Source organism: Lepeophtheirus salmonis, chromosome 9, assembly GCF_016086655.4.
Source record: "Lepeophtheirus salmonis chromosome 9, UVic_Lsal_1.4, whole genome shotgun sequence".
NCBI classification, from domain to species: Eukaryota; Metazoa; Arthropoda; class Copepoda; order Siphonostomatoida; family Caligidae; genus Lepeophtheirus; species Lepeophtheirus salmonis.
The window spans coordinates 13,413,052-13,428,648 of NC_052139.2; the positions used below are offsets into that span (position 1 = coordinate 13,413,052).

The 15,597-nt window shown below is 31.7% G+C and overlaps 1 non-coding gene across 1 annotated transcript; it reads left to right on the plus strand.

Moving 5' to 3' along the window:
* The first annotated feature begins 1,165 nt into the window (after nt 1–1,165).
* On the plus strand, nt 1,166–2,645 carry LOC121124300 (uncharacterized). Its single transcript, XR_011781769.1, has 3 exons — nt 1,166–1,313; nt 1,366–2,116; nt 2,184–2,645. It is a non-coding gene; the product is annotated as an uncharacterized protein (transcript).
* The last annotated feature ends 12,952 nt before the right edge of the window (nt 2,646–15,597 follow it).

A 15,597-nucleotide genomic window follows, 5' to 3' on the forward strand; every position in this document is an offset into this window, starting at 1 on the left:
TTTTTTCAATATTAATACTTCACATTTGCATGATATCTCTCAAGCATCTACAAACAGTCTGATATATAAAGGTATGCCAATTCTAATCAAAGTCATATGCAATTTATCTTTTAATTCTAGTCTTACTGACTTATTCAATTATATTTTCTGGTTTGAGAAAACTTGATAAATTAACTCCACTACTCATATCGCTTAAGCTTGAATTTTTTGGGACACAAAAAGAAGGAGAAAAATAGATCAATCGCTATTTATTCTATAGCTCGAACTTAATAAAGTTAAATAAGCTATACTCGCCAAAGTTTTTAAAGTAAATGTCATTTTTGTCAGTATAAAATATGGTAAAACTATCTTATCCCCCTGAATCTTTTAATTTTTTAAGGAGCATTTAAACATCCAATGTATTTAGATATTTAGGAAACGACGGATTTAAATTGCATGAATATTACAGGAAACTGGTAAACAACTTATCTGATGATAACATTTCTAACCTTCATTGATTCTTTACTAAACCCACTTTTGTTGTTACAAGGACATTATAGAAATACGTGGGATGTGATTCCAAGTAATTAATTAACACATTCTCTGACACGTTAAAGGTAGAAGAATCCTCTCCTAACCTAGAATTATAAACCCCGATGTGTAAGATATTGTTTTATTGAAATGTCATATTTTATTAGATCACAGAATTTAGTGTTGGTTATTGCATAGCACTACGAAAAAATTGGGTTAAATTTTGATGATAAATTGCTCATAACTTCCTAAATATTGAAGCTAAAGACAGTACTTTGGTATCAAAATGTCTTTTTTTAAACTATCTCTTAGTTAATCAGGTTCGAAAGGGGGGAATAAAATTTGAATTTTATTGTAACATATCTACAAGAATAACTCCAATGTCGATCTTCAGTTCAACTCGGAGTCAAACAAGGACTTATAAATATAACTTTGCCAAATATTATTTCAAAGCGAGTAACGAGTATAAATTGTAATTTCTCGAGTGTGTTTTTTCTTTTTAGAAACTCTAAAATACTCATGCAGCAAAATTCAGATTGCGGCACATTACTAGTGATAATGTTTATAAAAACTAATAATCCTTAAAGCTACGTATTTTATTACCTTTTTCTAATATATATACATATTACCTGACACAAATGTTACAATATCATTGTATAAATATAAATATCCCTTAAAAATGTGGGGTCTACAGAATTGAAGTACATTTACTTAAAAGCCTTTACTAAAGAGTGTCAAAAAAATGAAGTTCCTTTTTGAATGTACTTCATTGTTTATTTTCTTCATATCCATTGTTTGGTCCAGTAAGTGGTCCTCAATGACTGGTCATAGTATTTCATGATATTCCTATTGCAGAGAATTGTAAAACCATAGATGGACAGACTTGCGTATTCCCGTTCGAATATCAGAACCGTAAATATAATATTTGTACAACAGTTGACAAATTAGGATCTCCTTGGTGTGCAACATATACTCCTTATACTCATGGATACTGGGGTTATTGTCCAACAAGCTGTTATAGTAAAAATTGGTTCATATTTTATCTTGTACCTTAACTCTTCTTCTCTATAAGCCTGCGGGCTGTCAACTTCTATTTCCAGATCGTGCAATGATGATGTCTTGAGAGTTGCTACAAATGAAGATTTTCCATGGCATGTATTGATCAGGAAAAAGAAAAAAATTGATTTTGTATTTTGCAGTGGAATAATTGCCAATGAACAATGGGTTATAACTACTGGAAGTTGCTTAAATGTATTCTCCGTCGAGAATAGGGCAAAAAAAGTAGTGAGAAAAAAAATATTTGTTATCTTTATTTTCTCACTCATGGAAACATCACTTTTTTATATACAATTACATATATTATGTACATATTGAAATCTCAATCGTTATTAGGTACAAGTGGGGAGTTCAAAGATGATAGAACAGTCTAATATTCAGATATTGGATATTGAAAAAACTGTGATTCATGAAGGGTTTGATGAGACAACAGGAGTAAATGACATTGCCTTAATAAAAACTGTAGGGGAATTCACGTTTACGGATTTGGTTATTTCATTATGTATGAATATAGACCGATCAATAATTCACCAGGCAGCGAATGGAACGAGTAACATTTTTGTGAAATAATAAAGTAAAATTAACGTATTCATTTTTATATTCAAATGTGTATATAGTGAGCGGGATTACTAATGAAGAGAGCAAGGTATTACAAGCTGATAGAGTGACGATTATGAAACAAACTAGTTATAATGTTTGTAGGCATCCTGGAGTGTTTTGTACTGGTCCAAACACTGGCCTTAAGTCAATGGCTTCTGGGGCATCTCTTGCAATGTGTTTTAATGGCAAATGTGCTCTGGCCGGTCTACATTCAACAAGATCGGCTGCATTTAGTCCCGATTACACTAAATTTTACAGTTTTACAAACATTGTATACTACTTACCTTGGATTTATAAGAATGGAAAATAAAAATATTTGAAATGATGATATTTCAATGTATTTGTTTGTTGGAGCAATTACCTATAATTTCTAGAAAAAAATTATTTTTATCTTTTTAAATATGCACTAAATGAACATTAATATGAGCATTAACATTAAAACAATACTTAATAAAAATAAAAAATAGGTTAAAGCCCCAGGTTTTTGGACTTCATGTACAAATATATGCAAAAAAAATAAAAATATTTATATTCAAATTTGAGGGCTACTGTAAAATGATTGCCGTAAAAAGGTTGCAGACAAAATGATTTGGTAATATGATTGTGAGGTAATGTCATGGTGTAGGTACATTCAATTTGGTTTTTGGGACTGTTGTCTACCATGATGAATGAAAGTTTTGTGATTATTGACGTTGTCAGCTGTAATAGGTATATAGTATTTAAAATTAAAATAAAACACTTAAATGATGAACTTTCTAATTATTTATTCATACCATCAAAGACCCCTACATTTATAACAAAAATTTATGGTTAATCAACTGCTTTAAAAAAACGTAGCCAGCTTGATAAAAAATTAAAGTAATTCAATAATTTATACATATCAGTACATTTATAACAAAATGGTTGATCAGCTTAAAAAAAAAAAAAAAAACTTAAAATAATCACAATATTTCTATAATAACTGTAAGTAAAAGCAAATTAAAATATGCTCACAACATTTAGCAAAATAAAGTTATATGTTAACTAGGCTTATCCGTAGTAATGTATAAATCATTAATTGCGTAGTTAAATAATTTTTATTCAATACCATTTGGGCCCGGCAAACGCCCACACTCCATCGGAAAAGTAAAACTTTGACCGACCCGTCTAGAACATGCCCCCTTCTACTTCAAAGACCTATATTTCCTTTGTTTTATCTTCATTTTTGCACCAAAAAATCTAAATAGAATGAAAGAGACAGAAAACATCGAAGGGATGGAGGAGGGGGGACACAATAATTGTTTAACTACGCAATTAATGAAATCAAACATTACTAAGGATAAACCTAGGTAATGTATAAAATTTTGTGTCATTGTAACGTTAAACAATTTGTAAAAGGAGTTACATGGTGTCTAGCAGGAAAAAACCCTTAAATGTATTAAGCCACATGAGAAGATCGTGATCGCGTTAGCCGATTTCGTAGTTTTCATGAATTAGATACATTAATTTACTGAGTTATTTATAATTGACAAAAGGTATATTTTCATTTTCTTAGACATATTTAATATTCTTATAAGTAAAGTGAGATATAAAGCAAACACTAAAACGATATCGTTCAACATATAAAAACTATAATATTAATACACACACACATATATATATATATAACAATTCTTCTCAAATAACTATTAGCTCTTCACCAAGATAGAAGTAATATCTTGATATGGTTTATTTTCTAGAGATGTTTTTCAATATTGAATTGAAGATTAAAAAAAAAATTATAGCATGGGAGATCCTAACCCATGATTCTGAGGTTCATATCTGCCTAAAATTTCAAGATAAACGAGGAACGTTATAAAAGCGTTGGAAAGTAATTGAGTTCTCATATCAAAAGCCCTGCTTAACTATTTTTCCAATGAGCTACCTTCATTACGTTTGAGGCCTTAATAGCTGTGGGGTTTTAATGATAGGATATTAATTCCTCCTGATTACATCAATGATCAAAGCCAGCGACTTAAAGGGGGGGGGGGGATTGCTAGTGGGGAAAAGTATTAAAACAATTTTCAGATTGGCTCCGAATATGGGGTGTCGTGTTAGCTAAAGAGAACACATACAAAGCCGGCCGTCATCCTCAAATGAATCGAGGGTAATACCACCACGAAGGTTGCGTAAAGACTAGTTTTTCCCTAATCATAAAAGAGGCAGAGAGAGACCCGTCTCTATTGCAACGAATTTTGGAACCCAATAGGCGTAATTTGCTGGCCCTGGCTATAGATCCAAGTGCCACTAAGACTAGAGTCTTTTACATAAAATTTCATAAGTAAGATTTACCAGGGCTCCTAAGGACTTTAAATGTTCAAGAAATACTTTAACGGACCAGGTGTCCTTATAACGAGGAATAAGAGGTTTTCTTATTAAAGAGGCCTTTCATAAAATTATTTAAGTTTTTGTCGTTAAACAATACTGCAGGCTGACACTGATTTTTGATATTTGCCGCTTTGTGGCTGGAAAGTGAACTGAAGGACAATGATGAAGAAGTGTGCAATTGTGTTAAATAGTTTATCATAATTATGAGAGAACCACTAAAAGGGTAGATTTTAGAGGCAGTACAAAAATACATAAACCGCGTAAAGCATGAATTATAATATTTTTCGGATGAGGGACGAATATCATTTTTTATAATGTTGATGGCAGGATGAGAATACCCTGCTCTCAATAAAGATGTTTCTAGGCTTACAGGAAACACATTCAGTGTTTCCTGTAGGATGTCTGGTGGAAATTGAGATCGAGGGTCTATTAAGACTTGGGAACCATACCCCAGATTTATTGAGCCCTGCGAGAGGGAGATACGGTCCAAGAACCATCTGGTGCCCCTCCAGAGAGGAGTTATAATGATAACTGGACGGCTCGTCGTCCAGGAGCGTAATCTCGAGATTACTTTAGGTAAAAGAGGAACTGGAAGAAAATTAACTGTAATGATTCCAACTTGTTGAGAAAGCTTCTATCCCCAATGCATTGGGATTGTCTGACCATGAAAAATAATGATCTACCAGATGGCACAGAGAAGACACGAAGTAATTGCAGTTTTTGTGAGACATTTGAAGATTTTCAGATAAAGTTAGAAGTCCCATGTTAATAGATAGGAAATCCACTCCAGAGTTTTCTACTGACGGAATCCAAAAGAATTGAGGATGGATCTGTTTGTGTAGCAGTTAAGGACATGCATACTCTGTTAGATCCGACAGATGTTTGAAATGTGACCCTCCGAGTCTCTTAAAATAAGAAAAAACCGTCGTATTATCAGTAACGAGAGTTTAAACAGTTGAGTTTATAGGGATATGTTTAATAGCGAAGCGCATTGTCAGCATTTCCAAGTAATTAAAAAGGTAAAAGGATTCTGTGATTAACTATGTCTCTTGAAATATTTGTCCTGTAGAAAACTGATGCCCCAGCCTGAACAGGATGCATTTGTATAAATTGCATAATCAAGGTCAAAAGGATATATCTTAGCCTTACATAGACGAAGGTTGGTGAAAGCACCAAGGATTACATGTTAGATAAGGGAAAGGAGTAGCATGTTGAGCAGAAGGGTAAGGAAGAAAAAGAATGTCTTTCTCCGGATAAGGAATTAGGAGAGGAGTAGGGATCGAAGGTTCAGGCAAATGACAGTCACGGACCGTGTTATTAATGCCCTCGTCCTTAAATTCTGAAGAATAAAGTGATTTTTCAGATAAGACTAAATATGGAAGCAAAGTAGAAGGGTGAGCTGAATGGACGTGAGCAACCATTAAGTTCAGTTCATTAAGTTGTTCATCACACAATATACATTTGAAATTTTTTGAAGCTATACTTATACCAAAAAACACAAAATAGTACAAAAAAATGCTGAAAAGTTCTTGCGAGCGACTACACTCGAAGTAAGAATAGCAAAGATGGAGATAGAATAAAGGAAATATATAGGTCTTTGAAGTATAAAGACGCATGTTCTAGACGGATTGGTATTCTGATGGATTGCGTGGGTTATAGAATACAAATTGTTTAATGTAGCAATGACATACAATTTATAATAGAAGAAGTTATAAAGAAATGCAAGGAAGTGAGACTATTCCTGATATGTTATAAAATCATTCCCTTCGGAACAATTATCTAAATTTAGCTCACCCAGTACTTTAATATTATTATTATTTGTATATGTCGATATAAGCCTCCAAGAGCCCCGAAAGAAAAGTCAACGTTTCACTTGATGACATTGACCATACATGTCGAGGTGGTTGATCCTTACTAAATACATCATGGAAATGGCTTTAGTGAGAATGGAGTCTGCTTTTAAGAAGTGGAGACCTCCAGGTGATATATCAAACATCCTTCGTTAGAGCAGTAATTCATGGCAAGAGTTAGACCAAAATCCTTTAGTATAATTTCCTTGACTTTCCACTCCTAAATAAGGAGATATGCCACTCTTTAAAACAAAAGGAGCATGTATTCTCTTCTTCATTCTTTTTGGCTTGTCTGTATAGAGGCTGGAGGTAGCGAGTCTGTATCTGAACCATGTTTTACTCGAGTTGCTTAACCGATTTTTCATTATGATGTATCAGCAATCTAACAAATGTTTGTTTTCCTCTTCTCCAAGGCATTTGATTATTCTTATTACTATTGTCTTGAGAGGTTTGACTTAAAATGTGTATTTATATCGTCCTTAGTAGATTTGCAGGGAAGAGACTCTAAGGCTTTGTAAAATGAGTGATCGGACCATGTTCATTAGGTATTTCCAGCTTCCTCGCTGGCAATCTTGAGGTAAGCAAAAACATTTGAGGACGATGTTCTGTTTTTGATTGCAGGAGTTTAAGTCTGGAGGTCATTCCAGTGGGATAGAAGAATTATCATCTACTGTTGATCCTTGTGTTAAAGATGGATGTTCATCTTGAGTGACAAGTGGAAGTACTTTATTCAACAAAGAATTCCATGACAAGGTTATGTCTTTCCAGTATATGTATCATTTTTGATTGTGGATAAAAACTTCCTGTGACCCATAAATAGTATTTCTTCAATTTTTTACCCCTTCTCCTCCAGAAATTTGCTCTTTATTTTCTTTGCCAAGAGATCTCCACTTCCCCAGAGCATTCTAGGCCATGATAAATTAAAAGTGTCCCAGAAAGACTCGAAATGCTTCATTCCAAGCCCCCATTCACGGATAGTCGTTTGGAGTCTAGTTTCGTATATATAGCGTCTTTTTTATCTTCAAATAAATTTTTTTCTGATGTGGTTTACTCTTTTAATAATCTTCTTATTTCAACCTTTAATTTTGTCTATAAAATTTAAACTATACTTTGGATAGTGATTTGATGAAACTTTAAGAGATCCCAGAATATTTTTCTCCTTTTGTAGAATGCTTTCCTCCTACGATTTGGATATCTGAATGCCTAATAAACTAGTTGATGAAGAATAACGAAAGCTCGGGAAAATTTCACTCAGATTTTTGGATATGGACGAAACAACTTCAGATTTGAGAGCCCAAATTTGTTTACCAAATTACATCAGGATAGAGAAAAGCTCTAGAACTAAGGTATGTTGCACTGGTCTACTCCCCATCAGGAATGCAGTTGATTGTCACCATATAATTGATTCCTGACAGTGCACCCAGTGCTCCTGAAATTTACAAAACGGTCAATAGTCTTATATGAAAAAAAACAAAAACACCAAAATAATCCACACATAGACTTTCTTTCAAATACATTTTATAATAACTTTGAAGTTTATTACATAGAATAATAACACTATTCACCAAAATCAGACTTTTTTTCCTTTACTATAATAGCATATGATAAACTTAGTAGAACTTTATTCATTGAATGTGCTCCTATTTTTCTCAATTGGAAACATGGCTTTCACCAAAATTCCATCAAGTTTTTGTTATTTTTGGCCATTTATGAGATTCAAAGCTTTTTTGGGGACTTGGTGTTGAAGAAAGTGATCCATTTTATGAATATACATATTTACAAAGGCTAGGGATTCAAATTTCTAAAGTAATTTTTTAAATGTCTGAATCATGCTTATAATTTGAATTATCTTTATTTAAAGTTGAAAATATGTGCTTTTTTCAGTGACTCGCAGCTTCAAGAAGAATATATACATAAAGTTTATAAGTATTACAATCAAAGCTGAAAGTCTGAACATCGATTTTAAACCAGATGCCTCAAAAATGCTCTATATCGTTGTAATTCAAGATAGGACCATGACAATATTTCAAGAATATAACTCATTTATGAATTGATCATATAAAAAAAGTTTATATATTTGAGTGCCAAAGCTAGGAAGAGAAGAAAAGTGGAAGAAAGAGAGAGAGATAAAAGAAGGCAGTAGATCTTTAAAAAAGTGTGAAAGGAAATTTCTTTTGTAAGTAGGATCCGGAATTAAGTATCAATGGAGAAATGTGCATATTTAGGAAGGAATCCCTTGCAAGATTACCCCATTAACTGGCCCTGGCGACTAGGATTTTATTTTGTTATAATTGTGTATGAGACTTCCTTAAATGTCCGTTTCTTGGGATCTGTCACTCACTTTTCAATATTCATTACATTGTATAAAAAGTAAAGTACTTGGATGAACAAAAATGCTGGGTGTAACCCTAAAAATACCATCTGCACTTATGAGCATGGAAGGTAGAAACATTATGTTTTGGGGGTGTTTTTAAACTTAGAGGAAAGTGCGTTGAACGCAGGATGGAGCAAAAGACAATGTCAAGATGACAAGATATCGTGGTGTTTGCAATGGTAAAATAATTATAGAATAACTTTGCCTATCGATATTAACTCAGGATTTCATATATTACTTTACTCATTGTTTCTGTCTTAAATCCAGTTTGTAACAACATGGTTTATGACGATATATGTATACAAATTTTAGAAAAGTGTAAAGTATTTGTGTGCCAAACTTTTGGAAAATGTTCGGGTAACTAAATTATTGATATTAAATAGGAAAATATATTTGATTTGATATATATTTTTTTCTGTTAATCAAAAAGAATCTTTTAAAAAAAATCTCTTCTGATGATATTTGTGATGGATTTCATAAATTTGGATATTGTTTGTGTACCTCTGATTATAACAAAATCATGGAAGAAGTTTGTCACGGCACTTGTACATCAGGTTGTAGATATAATATTAATCCTTAAAAAATCAGTCGTTCTGTAATTTGATTTTAAATACTATTGTACCTTTTGCAAATATGAATACATATTTTACAGGATAAATTAACCAATATCACATTATCATTATTATCTTTCAATGTTTCTTTAATTGATCAGATAGAGTTGCACTGATTTATGTATAAGTAAACATTATAGTAGTATTATTACTTGTCTTGGAAGTCCATATACCGTATGCGTAGTACTGGCTTTTGAGAGAATTCAAAAGTCTTTTGTAACAATTGATATTGTATATATTTACCATGGTATTTTTTACTGTGAGTTTTATGATAAATTAAAAGTGAATTATAATGCTTACAAATCCCATTTTTAAGACAAATACCAAAATAAAAGTTCATGATTTCATTTGCTTCCCGAACATTGCATAGTTTTTTTTTTTTCATATTATTATTTCAAATATTAAATCATATCTACAAGTTATTAGTTATAATTTGCCACATCAAATAAATGTCAACTATTACGAAGTAAAAAAAAATAACAATACGAAGTTAGATCCTTGTCATAGATTCCATAGCATCAATTTATCACCTTGCCTGTCTCAATTACTGTCCTTTTTAAAAAGTGCTAAAAAATTGGCTCATTTTCTCTTCCCTAAAAAATTTTACCCCTCATTAATTGGCTAGAATAATTTGTGGCTTTATTTCTTTCTTCATTTTTATATCTCCAGTTTATTTGCAACTTCGATAGTTGCAATGGCTGCATCAGTCGTATTGTTTGATGCCATTTATTCCTCGGCGGTCCTAATTCATCTTCTACTTAACGTTTCAATATTCATCTTACTGATAGGGAAGTAAATTATATCTACATTCTTAAACGGAGATAGCGGCACCTGTTCATTTTTAATTATATTCTTCATTGCTTCTGCCCAAGGAGGATAATTTTTATCGTATATTAATTCCCTCCACAATAATTTCTGAAGGTTTTTTTCTTGTCATCGAACATACCATCAATATCCAGTGAGCATTTAAATTACTGCTCCCAGTCCACTTTTATATTTTTTTACGTATATTTTGTGTTTTATTATGTTTTTAGGTCCCCTTACGTATTCATTTTCAAATATTTTTGATTTATCGTATGGTTGTAGTTTGTTACTCTGAACCAATGGTTCAGTGAAGGAATTAATATTCGATTTAACACTTTTATTCTGTCTATTAGGTTCAAATTGTGCTTTTTCGCGGATATTATCCGTTTTCAAAGAGCATTTTCAATATAATCCCTTGTGTATGTAATTGATTTGTTCACTATAATTCCCAAAAGATCCACCTCTTCTTTTTCCTGCATTTCCAAGTTATCTAAAACTGTTTTTTTCTAGCACATATATCACAAATGTAGATTTATTCCTATTTGTGTTCAGTCCACTTAGGCATCTAAACTCCTCTAATATTCTTACAATGTTAAAAAAAAATTTTTTATGTTATTTTCGTCAAATAGGAATATGGCGTCGTCTGCAAAAAAAAAAAAAAATACTTTCATATTTCCCCCATTTATGTTTGTACCATCTAGTATGTCCTCAGTGATTAGTTGTAGTGGTTTTAATGCCAAGTTAAATAGTTATGTTCTTAGGGGGTCTCCTTATGGACATCCTCTTCCAATATTTATTTTTACTCCTCCCCTAGGGCAATTTCTCTTTTTGATCCTTTTAAGATAGATGTCATCAGATTTATATTTCCTAGAGTTATATTTAAAGTATGGAGCTGATGAATTATATGATCGTGCGATATTGTATCGAATTCTTTTTTTAAATCAATAAAAACTGTAGCCATCTTTTTATTTCTTTTGTCTTGCCATCTTATCCCTTCTCGAACGGATACTGATACATCGCTGATTGATCCATTTTTTCTAAACCCAAACTGTGAAATAGGTAAAACTTCCTCTAGAATTGAGTTCATTCTCTCGACGATTAATCCAGATCAAATTTGATAGTGTACATTTAAGAGTGTAATAGGTCTCAAGTTCTGCACATATTCTGTGTTTTTGCCTTTTTTTTAAAGAGTAATATAATTCATTCCTTCAGTGCTGTTGTAAGATTTTTAAGTAGTTTGTTAAAATAGGGATTGTATGAGGAAACTTTTTTTTCTTTTTTGCACCGCCTTTCTTGTTTTCACAATGCCTGCATGAGGTATATGAAGTAATTGTAAGATTCTTTCTCGCTCGGCCGAAGGAACAATGATACGATTGTTGTCCTAAATGAGGAGTGTGTATTCATCATCATCAAATAGAGATAATTGATCCCAGATTGACGAAAGTTCTTTTGCTGTGTGGTTGATTGGAAATTTCTTCATTTCTGTTCCCGACCTGAATGCCTGTATCATTTGATATTCACTGTCGTTTACTAATGTGTCGATCAATTATTGCACACTAGGATCTGTACAAATTTTGTTACACCACACTGTATTATCCTCAAACTTCACATCCAACTCATCAGGTGGGTCAAATACTGGAGCTCTTGACAAAGCATCCACTTTCTCATGAGATTTACCTGGACCCTATTCCCATTCGAAGTTGTAATCAGTTAATTTCTCTCTGAAACCTTGTAGGCGTTTATTTGGGATATCCATAATTGTTTTTTTGAACAAAACCAACAAGTGGACGTTTGACATATTTGTTAAGAGGTGTGTAATCACCTACTTATCGGACTCCCTTGCCTCCTTCTTTGTTGACGAAAAATGTAGTACTTATTTATTCAGTCGGGTTAGAAACTCGTTTAATAATATTATCTCTAATTAATTTATCGATAAGTGCCTTTTCTTTATCTTGTTGATGTATGTTTATTGGGCGTGCCGTCAAAAATTTGTGCACTTTTATGTTTTATGTTCTTATCTTGATATTTGTTATTATATTCCTCCAATTGGGTATTGTAAACATCAGTTTGATCTGGATCTATGTCCATCAATTCCCTATAATGACCCTTCAATGATTCATAGGCTTTTTGAAGACGAATTCTTTTTTCCTATAGGAATAATTTACCTTCAGAAGTTTTCTGTGCTAATATGGACTTACCCAAACTGTTTATGCTATTAACATTTCGTGTTACTTGATCGCTTCTTTAAGTCATCACCTCGTCCAACCATTTTCACTTATCAATTTTTATAACTTAAAATCCACTTATCATTTTTTTTTAATTAAAGTTTTTAAAGATTCTTAACTGTAATTATCAGTAATTACCAACTGCGCCATGATATGTAATTTAATTGCAGCGATTAGGTTTATACACTTAGGAATAATTCTTTACTTCTCGAGTTACTTCTTTAATATATTATAAATACAAGATAATATATGTATACGAAATGAATTTGCATAAAATGTAACCTAACTTAATATAAATAAATAAACACGCAAATCCTCAGGACCTAAAACAAAAATAACTTTTATACTCAAGTTCTATACTTGGAAGTTTTATTGCAAGACTAAACAACTAAATAACATGATCCAATGGTGTTTTAAACTAATTTACTTTTAAAGATTCAGCAAAATTTGGACTGATTTGATAAAAAAATAGTTAGGTTTTCTTCATAAATTGACATAAGGAAACAATATTAATTCTTCGATGTTTTCATTGAATAAAATACGAACATCAAGAGTAAATTAGGTAAAAAATAATGATAATAGAAAATTGAGGCTCTGGAAAAGTAAAATATATTTTTTATTCCTTTATTAATCTATATCAGCATGGAATAGCTCATTTTTGTCAAGGCAACTGTAAGAGGCAGAAGTCTCTTTATATATTTTGGCTAAAACTCTCTAACAAAGGAAACCTCTTAGACTTAGAGTCGAATGATTTTGCCTTTAAATGAAAATATCTATATACAATTTGGTCTTCTCCTAATTAGTAATTACATTCTAATATTAACTCGAAATTAGCATACTCCTATAACCGTCCCTAAAGAGCATAATATTCATTTATGTATTTAGCCCTCTGTCGTTTACTAGCTGTACTTCCTCAATAGTAATGATAAAAAAGCATGCAGGTAAAGTATTTGGGGGTAGATGGCTTGAAAGTGAAATACTAGGGGTTGAAAAGAACGGAGGGTGCTTGTTTACGGGTAAAAATATGGGATTTTTTTCTTGTCCGGAGAGGGGGGGGGGGTTTCTGGTTTCTGATGAAAACAGACACTCTTGTACCAAAAATTGGGAAATCAAATTTTAAGTATCTAACCTTACATTATACACTGTGTACATTCAGTAATTTCGTATTGTTAGTATAGGAATCACAGATTGATAAGACAAGAATAATTGACTTTATTTTATTAATTTTGGCACTTGCTCGAATATTTTTTTATTTTTGAGACAGATGTCTTTAATTGATATATGTACTATACGCACTAGTTCTTTGTAACTACAAATCGTAACTTTTATAACCATTTTAGAAGTTTGATTATGTGAATTGACATTGTGTCATATCAAAGCAACAGAAAGGAGCACAGAAGAATATCTTCTACCTTTATTTTGTTTAAAGAGGTTATACACTTGCTCCATTTCGCTCTTATGATACTTGTGTTTAGGAGATTTAAAGTCTTTTAATACAAAATCTACTAAGCTGATAGAAAGTTCTTTACCATAAATAATGTATCCTCCATTGAATCTTGTCTTTCATTATTCAACTGCAATCTTTTGGTCCTCATTGATACCTGTGTTGGTTCTGGAGAAGGTGATAAGAAATAACCGGCTAGATTCGGGAATTTTCATACGATGGTATCATCTTTCAACCGCCTGTAGATTTATATAATTTGTATGCAACAGTGATTACTAAAATTATACAGTCTATATTTTTAAAAGAAATTAAGGAAAAAAGCAGCAGCTCAGAGATTTACAAATATATTATTGGGGGAAACTCCATAAATAATAGACTACATATTCATTGTCTACCAAATGTAACTCTTAGGGAGGAGACGGGATGCAAAATGCTAAAAACTATGGTAAATACTTTGTAGATGTACAGTAAATTCTTTTCAGTTCCAAAAAAAGACATGGAATTTACATAAGATATACAGAGGTGTAGTGATGAAAAATATAAAAAAGTTTCGAATTTTGTATTTTGATCCAAAATCTTTCCTATTTAAAATAATATGTAATTAGAGCTATGTTTGATAAACATCTGTATAATGTGTTCATATTTACTTACAGATTATATTATTATTACACGTGTAGATATTTCTATGTAGAGTATAATAATAGATCCAAAAAATATCCCAGTTTTATTTAATGTCTACATAGAAGTACAAACAAAGTCACAAAATTATGCATCGCTGGGATCAATCGAGGAAGTAGGACACATAATAAAAAATAATAATCTTTACTATCATAATGAAGATTAGTGTTTTTAGGTGAAATTTAAAAAGTTTATTAATTTTTTCAGTGGTACACGAACAAATGTATTTTTACCCATTTAACATCAGGGACGGAGGAAAATTAATTTTTTCTTTAATTGTAAATTAAAGAATTTCATTTCTTTCCAAACTATTGTTGCCTATCTAAAATTGATATGTTAAAACTGTTAAGGTAACAAACAAACGTGAAACATGAAAAAGTTCACCAAAAATAGTTTTTTTGAGCAAATACTAGGAAAAATTTGGATAACTCCACGTGCCTAACAAAAATCACAATAAAAAATAACATTTGCATGTCCAAAGTAAAGCTGAATGAATCAATAAAATAACACAACGGAGAACTTATAAATAGAGAAATTATATTTTGAAGAATGTATTTCATTTTCTATTTTTATTTAATATGTCCAGTCAATACTAAAAGAATCCTATTCCTATTTTAATTACATTTTAACTTTTCTCGAGAAAAAAATTTGTAATTAGCTCGTATGACAATGTAGAAATAGATTGAGAACTTTGTCTATTCCTCTGTTTACTGGTTCTATCAGGCGATTATACTGTACTTTTAGGGAACTCAATAGTTCTTATAAAATTATACAATTATTCCATAGAATACATACAAAAATTTAATTAGTTTTGAGCATGGAGGTCACGAGTTCCAAAGTTAATATAAAATACCTTGATATTTCCAAAATTAACTATTTTTTTCATTATACTTAAAGGACATGAGTACCACTAAGTGGGGTGCAAAGAGACAAGGTCCCTTTAAATAAACATGAACTCGGAGATCAGAAGGCGTGTGGGTAAGATATCCAAATGAAAAAATATGAGCTTTTAGGAACAATGAGTACATGGAGATCAATGAATCCAGAGGAAACATTCATCCATGAATGGATTCCGAATGGATGGACATGAATGGAAACT